Source organism: Echiichthys vipera (genome assembly GCF_963691815.1).
Source record: "Echiichthys vipera genome assembly, chromosome: 14".
NCBI lineage: Eukaryota > Metazoa > Chordata > Actinopteri > Perciformes > Trachinidae > Echiichthys > Echiichthys vipera.
The window spans coordinates 4,227,623-4,235,801 of record NC_139839.1 but is presented as its reverse complement, the minus strand read 5'-3'; the positions used below and the strand labels follow the sequence as shown (position 1 = coordinate 4,235,801).

At 46.9% G+C, this 8,179-nt stretch overlaps 1 protein-coding gene across 1 annotated transcript in view; it reads left to right on the top strand.

Moving 5' to 3' along the window:
• The first annotated feature begins 1,963 nt into the window (after positions 1–1,963).
• gtf2ird1 (GTF2I repeat domain containing 1) overlaps positions 1,964–8,179 on the top strand; it is a 46,699-nt gene continuing 40,483 nt past the window's right edge. The window contains exon 1 of the mRNA XM_083926814.1: positions 1,964–2,185. The gene's annotated coding sequence lies outside the window, so the exon portion shown is untranslated. The remainder of the gene's footprint in view (positions 2,186–8,179) is intronic.

Sequence of the window (8,179 nt, the reverse complement as noted above, 5' to 3'; positions counted from 1 at the left end):
TCTCCTCCTTCTTCCTCTTCCTCCTCCTTCTTCTTCTACTTCCTCCTCCTCCTTCCTCCTCCTTTCTCTTCTTCCTCCTCCTCCTCCTTCTTCCTCTTTCTCCTCTTCCTCCTTCTTCTTCTTCTTCTTCTCAAAGGCAAATATTTGGTGTAAACTGAGACGGTGAGGAGGTGATATTTCATCCCCATCCAGATACAGTGTGTTTATTTAAATCTGACGGGTTTCTCACCTCCGCACAGATCCCCTCACTTGTTGGTAAATGTCGAGTCTTATCCACACGGTCTTTGGCAGACTGCTAATGCTGGTGACTGCTAATTCTGGTGACTGCTAATGCTGTTGACATCTGAATAAATAAAGTATCACTTATGAGCAGAAGGAAGGAGGCAAACAGGACAGGCTTATGTGGCGGCACACACACACACACACACACACACACACACACACACACACACACACACACACACACACACACACACACACACACACACACACACACACACACACACGTTCTTGGTGAGATGGGTCACGCTGGTGTCGGGGGTGAAACTGAGAGTGTCTTCATATCAAAGTGATCTGAAACATTTGCATTGAACCTTTATTAAAGTGACGCTGGAGCTGTGGCAGAACGGGCGCAGCTGCTTTAAATTAATAAATAAATAAATAAATAAATAAATAAATAAATCCTAAACAATAATCCAGAAAACTGTCACATCACATCGTTCATGCAGACGATGAAGTGACCGAGGGACGTTTAGACTCATTTAAGCAGTTCAATAATAATAATAATGATAATAATAATTATTATTATTAATAATAATAATATTAATGCAGCTTTTTAGGTTCATTTAAACAGTCAACAATCCTCATAATAATAATAATAATAATGATAATAATGAAGTTTTCAGTGTAATAATAATGTGTAATTATATTATTATTATGATTATTAATAACAACAATAATAATGTATTTCCTTAAAGCAAAAACTGATGACAGTGGGAAACTGTATTTTATTTTTAATTTAACCCGTCAACAATCCTCATAATCCTAATTTAATAATAACAACATAATAACAGTCCCAGCCCTGGTCCCTGGTCTCCGGTCCCTGGTCCCTGGTCTCTGGTCCCTGGTCTCTGGTCTCTGGTCCCTGGTCCCTGGTCCCTGGTCTCTGGTCCCTGGTCCCTGGTCTCTGGTCTCTGGTCCCTGGTCCCCGGTCCCTGGTCCCTAGTCCCTGGTCTCTGGTCCCTGGTCCCTGGTCTCTGGTCCCTGGTCTCTGGGGGTGCTTCCAGATTAATCCCGTATGATAATAATAACAATATAATAATAATAATAATAACAATACTAACAATAATAATAATAAACACAGTCCCAGCCCTGGTCCCTAGTCCCTGGTCTCTGGTCTCTGGTCCCTGGTCTCTGGTCCCGGGTCTCTGGTCCCCGGTCCCTGGTCCCTGGTCCCGGGTCTCTAGTCCCTGGTCTCCTGTCCCTGGTCCCGGGTCTCTGGTCTCTGGTCTCTGGTCCCTGGTCCCTGGTCTCTGGTCCCTGGTCCCTGGTCCCGGGTCTCTGGTCTCTGGTCCCTGGTCTCTGGTCTCTGGTCCCTGGTCTCTGGTCTCTGGGGGTGCTTCCAGATTAATCCCGTATGATAATAATAATAATAATAACATAATAACAGTCTCAGCCCTGGTCTCTGGTCTCTGGTCCCTGGTCTCTGGTCCCTGGTCTCTGGTCCCTGGTCCCTGGTCCCTGGTCCCTGGTCTCTGGTCCCTGGTCCCTGGTCCCTGGTCTCTGGTCCCTGGTCCCTGGTCTCTGGTCCCTGGTCTCTGGTCTCTGGTCCATGGTCTCTGGTCTCTGGGGGTGCTTCCAGATTAATCCCGTATGTAAATCGCAGCCAATAGATGCTGTTGTTGAGTCGGGCTGGGATTAGCAGGAGGCGAATGAGTTTCAATTTTACTGGATTACAGAACAAAGAAAGGGGGGAAAGGGACACCGAGCGCTCTCCGCTCAAAGGGGGAAAAGAGCAACAAAGTCCGGGGGAAGCACACACGGGAGAGGCGGCAGTGCGGGGATCCGGATTAGGACGTGTTAGCGGCGGAGCTTCATTGTGTCTCTGATGGATTAAAACGGGCGAATCCAACCTACTCCGGGATTGACAGCAGCAACAAGGCTATTTCATAATCGCTAATTACAGGTGAGATTACGCTCTTTGCCCTTTGTTACCTTCGCGGGCAGCTTCGGTAGCTAGCTCCCATTTTGTCACAGATTATAATATTACAGATTATAACCTTAATTTGCCGGACTGAGGGGGGAGGAGGAGATGCTAACGGAGACGGGCTAACGCTGGGGAGCTAACGTTCGAGCTAGTTAGCCGTTAGCCCGTTAGCTTTAGCCCCGAACGTTACTATGACACCGTTATAGCTAATTAGCTAGCGTTGATTAGTTACACATAGAAATAGCAGAGGAAGGGTTATTGTTAGCTAACAGAGGAGTGAGCTAGCATGGACGGCTCCCTGTAACCTTGCTCTGTGTGTGTGTGTGTGTGTGTGTGTGTGTGTGTGTGTGTGTTTGTATATGTGTGTGTGTGTGTGTGTGTGTTTACTGTTCAGGACACAAGCGTCTGACTGTCTGGCTGCTAAATTAATGCTATCACCGGAAAGGTTAAGCTAAGTACAACAAAGCTAGCTAAGCTAATGTAGCAATTTGAACTTCAGCAAAACAAAGCGTTCACTAGCAGCTCATCTGAGTCCTCTCCTCACTTATTACACTGTGTTAAAGTGCAGTAAACTCCAACATGATGTCAAGTGCAGTAAATACTGCTTTATTACACTATTGTAGTAAACCTGGCACTGTTGGGACGTGTGTAGATAATAAGAAAACACACATTTAGGTGAAGTTTGTGTGTCACTCTCAATCAAACTTCAGCAAAAACAATGCAAACACAGAAAGCCTCCACTAGCAGCATATCTGAGTTACTTCCACACTTATTAAACTGTATCAAGCTGCAGTAAACTCCAACATGCAATCACTAAATGATTTATTGTTAATTACACACTTCTAGTAAAACTGGCACTGTTGGGAAGTGTGTAGATAGAAGGAAAAACCACATTTAGGTGAAGTGTGTGTGTCACTCTGAATCCAACTTCAGCAAAAACAATGCAAACACAGGAAGCCTCCACTAGCAGCCTATCTGAGTCCTCTCCACACTTGTTACACTGTATTAAAGTGCAGTAAACTTCAACATGTCATTGCTTATTGCTTTGTTATTTATTACACACCTGTAGTAAGCGTAGCACTGTTGGAAGTGTGTAGATAAAAGGAAAACACACATTTAGATGAAGTTTGTGTCTCACTCTGAATCCAGACTCTTCAGACACTTTAGCAAAAACAATGCAAATACAGAAAGCCTCCACTTGCATCCTATTTGGGTTATTTCCCCACTTTAGACCCTATTAAACTGCAGTAAACTCCAACATGATATCACTAATTGCTTTGTTGTTTATTACACTCTTGTAATACACTGTCAGGAAGTGTGCAGATAATATAAATGTAGGTGAAGTTTGTGCTTTTTTCAGTCAAAGTAGTAAAAACACACTGTGGAAATACTGTTACAAGTAAAAAGTCCTGCATTCAAAATGTTACTTAAGCAAAAGTACTAAAGGATTAGCATCAAAATGTGCTTAAAGTAAACAATTCATTATTCATTTTTGAGTTATTTCCACTCTTATTAGACTGTGTCAAGCTGCAGTACACTTACGCATGTCATTGCTTAATGCTTTGTTGTTTATTACACTCTTGTAGTAAACGTAGCACTGTTAGGAAGTGTGTAGATAATCGAAACATAGGTGAAGTTTGTGCTTTACTCTGAATCCAGACTCTCGTCTTCTTCGTGTTTTGCTCTCAGCCGTCTGTTGTAATCGAGACAACTTCAGCAAAACAGTTTAAGTTAGAAAGCTTAGAGCTTAAACTGGTTGAACTGCAGTAAACATTAAACATTGGATTAATAATTACTTCATAGTTAACAGTAAACCTCAGCAAAACAGTTTGAATGTAGAACTTTTTCACTGGCAGCCTTGCTGAGTTTGAGTATAGAAAGCACACTCCCACTGTGCCTCCGTACCGTGCCCCATCACGTTTCACGGCTAAAGTCTGGTTCCTTTGACCAGTGTGAGTGCAACCGTACTGCGTCTAGGAGCGGCACGCTTGCCGTCCACGGCCCGTTTGGGAGAGGTGGGCTTTAGTAAAGCACGTCTGCACATGTACGAGCACGAGCATCCTTGCCCCCCCCCCCTCCAGGCCCGTTTGTACTCACACTACCTGGGCCTCGGAGAATGCTTCTTGCTGCCTATACGTCATCACGCCGTAACACGTCACACGCATTGATGACGTCATGGCGATGCGTGGCTTTGTTTCCAGATCTTTCCGTAGACCTCTGAGTTTTTGTGCGTCTTGTCGACTGTTTTTGAATCTTTTCATCGACCAAATCTGCAGTAAACACTCCACCTCCGCATCACACCAACGTGAACCTTTCACCGCCATTGTTTGAAATGTCCGCGCATGGTCCCTCCTTCTTTTTTCTATGTCCCAACAGGCGCACAGGAAATGACCTCAGAACCGCCGTAGGCCTCGTGCTCGTACACGTGCGCACGCTCGTGCTCGTACACATGCAAACGTGCTTTACTAAAGCCCACCTCTCCCAAACGGGCCGTGGACGGCCAGCTGGCCGCAGTTTTGCGCGGAGCGGTTGCACTCACACTGGTCAAATGCACTAGGCTTGACCCGAAAAACCTGTTTTGGCGCGGTGCGGAAGGACAGTGTGAGTGCGCCCTTATTCAGAGTCTTCTTCTTCTTTGGCTCTCAGCCGTCTGCTTGTATTTGCTGTAAGAAGCTTCAAAAAGTTTATAAAAAAACAAAAAGCTGACGGGGATGATAAAAAGTTTGTCAGCTGCTGGCGGATTGAATTCACAAGACGTGCGAGAAATAATAGCGAGCTGTACACATCAGGCTCATTTCCTCTGGAACAACAGACCGTGACTTTATTTATTGCACCCAGGTCTCATATCCTGTGGTTTTTCTCTCCTGGGTCCAGCTTCTCAGAGTAATTCCCCTCCTCTTCTCTCTCATGCGATGTGAACTTAATAATAGTTTTCCTGCCAGCGCGAGCAGCTCTCACCGGCACAACCCCCGGCCCTGAATGTGCCTTCAAATACCTTGTACGCAGAGATAAACGCTCACTTTTAGAAGTGCAGCTAAAAGTATGATTGCTGCCATAGAATATTCTATACTGGAGACTGTGACTCTAATGAAGGGCCCACACTAACTTTGAAAAACAGCGATCGGGCGTCAGCTTTTGGTCGCCGAAATTGAAAAAGCGTCAGGGAATCCTAACATTAGCGACGGCGTTCCCAAAAGGCCAAGGCCTCGGGCGCAGGGTGTCAACAAAGGGATTATGTTGTTGTTTGCTGTACAGATAAGTAGAAAAGCACAGCTGTCAAACCGCACCCTGACTCACTGTAAGTTGTCGCCTGTAGATACGTCAAAATTGCGGTTTTACTTTTTCTTACTTCATGAAATGAAACATCGTCCACTTACGGATCAGTTTACACTGATGCTGGAAATCCAAGAGTCGGCTCTGATCAGGTTTTTTAGCGATGGAACAAAGTCACAGAGCCTTCACACCTGTAATTCCTGCCTGATTAAACCTCCTCTGAGGACTGTGCGGGCTGGGACACACTACATTTGACTGACATCTCTCTGACCGTCCTGTTAGGGCGCACTCCCACTGTCCATCCGTACCGCGCCCCAGGACGTTTCACGGGTAAAGTCTGGTTCCTTTGACCAGTGTGAGTGCAACCGTACCGAGTCTAGGAGCGGCACGCTTGCCGTCCACGGCCCGTTTGGGAGAGGTGGGCTTTAGTAAAGCACGTTTGCACGTTTACGAGCACGAGCGTGCGCACGTGTACGAGCACGAGGCCTACGGTGGTTCTGAGGTCATTTCCTGTGCGCCTGTTGGGACGTAGAAAAAAGAAGGAGGGACCATGCGCGGACATTTCAAACAATGGCGGTGAAAGGTTCACGTTGGTGTGATGCGGAGGTGGAGTGTTTACTGCAGATTTGGTCGATGAAAAGATTCAAAAACAGTCGACAAGACGCACAAAAACTCAGAGGTCTACGGAAAGATCTGGAAACAAAGCCACGCATCGCCATGACGTCATCAATGCGTGTGACGTGTTACGGCGTGATGACGTATAGGCAGCAAGAAGCATTCTCCGAGGCCCAGGTAGCGTGAGTACAAACGGGCCTGGAGGGGGGGACAAGGACCCTAAAGCACGGGGCACGGGACGGAGGCACAGTGGGAGGGCGCCCTTAGTTTTCTTGCACCTGTTTTTATCATCGAGTGTGCTGCAGAACCCAACCGGCACGGTGCCAGGTTGAACCAGTTGGGCGTAGTTTCCTCGCCGTTTCGAAAGGGCACAATGAGCCGTATGAACCCTGACAATACAGTCTCTGCCAACACTTAATAATAATAATAATCATACAAACAATTCAATCTACGGTTACTCTGCAGAGTTGTATCGTCACAAACATCGTCCCTGTTCACACTCTGTGCCACTTACCCTGAGAGGGACTGTGTGTGTAGTGTGTGTCCTTGAGGCCTGACAAAAGGTGATGAATGCCGTCCTCCCTCATGATGAATTAGCCGTTTCTTGGCGTCGTACTGCCACACTGTGGATCAGAGGAAGAGTGTGAGACCATTAGCAGGAGTGGGTTTTTGCGTCACCTGCATGCTCGTCCTCGTCCGTGTGCATGCGCGTCCACATCCAAACAGGAATCCTCTCATGAAGTCTTCCAAAACTCTTCTCGGTACCTTTTTACTACAGCATCTCCACTTCCTGTTGCCTGACTTCAGCCTTAGCAGAGGTCTGATTAGCCAGGCTAACTGAAAACACCGGTGCACAGTGGGTGTAGCCGTACGTATGCAGGATGTATAAAGACCCAGGAAACATGTGTTGGTGACCTCGAATGTCACATTATCATGTTTTAAAGGATATGAAACCAGCACATCGTGTCTGCAGCTAAAGCCAGAGAGACTCAGATATCAGACAGCAGGTTGTTCACTGATATCAGGGTTGTCGGTTCGATCCCCCGCTCTTCTTGTCCACGAGCGAGACACTGAACCTCGTATGGCTCCCGATGGGTGGCCAGCACTTTGCACGGTTGGGTGTCAGTTTGATTCAATATGAATTTGCTCTCAAAGAACTAATGATGTAAATTATACATGAACCCTCAAACCTGGTACATTATTGAAAACATTAATCAAGAATTGACCCCAAAGCCGTAACATTGATGTACTTTAATAATACTTTATGTAACACGAGCACACTACAGCAGTTAACACAGGAACTCTACGGTCTCCACAGTCGTTCAGATACGTGGAGCCCTTTAAAAATGGCCATGCCGCATTTTTCTTCGCCAAAATGTAACGTATTTTCCGGACTATAAGTCGCACCTGAGTATAAGTCGCAGGACCAGCCAAACCATGGAAAAAAGTGCGACTTATTGTTCGGATTTAAGTACAGTAGCCTTATGCCGGCCAAGCACCACCCAAGAATCAAGTTGGGTGTGATTGGCAGCCTTAGGGCGCAATCACACTGTCCATCCGTACCGTGCCCACGCAGGTTCCACGGGTAAAATCTAGTTTGTTTGACCAGTGTGAATGCAACCGTACCACGTCTAGGAGCGGCACGCTTGTCGTCCACGGCCCGTTTGGGAGAGGTGGGCTTTTGTAAAGCACGTTTGCACGTGTACGAGCACGAGCGTGCGCACGTGTACGAGCACGAGGCCTACGGCGGTTCTGAGGTCATTTCCTGTGCGCCTGTTGGGACGTAGAAAAAAGAAGGAGGGACCATGCGCGGACATTTCAAACAATGGCGGCGAAAGGTTCACGTTGGTGTGATGCGGAAAGATTTGTAAACAAAGCCACGCATCGCCATGACGTCATCAATGCGTGTGACGTGTTACGGCGTGATGACGTATAGGCAGCAAGAAGCATTCACCGAGGCCCAGGTAGTGTGAGTACAAACGGGCCTGGAGGGGGGGGCAAGGACCCTAAAGCACGGGGCGCGGTGCGGAAGGACAGTGTGAGTGCGCCCTAAACAAACCAGTAAATCTGTAGCTCCCATAGAAA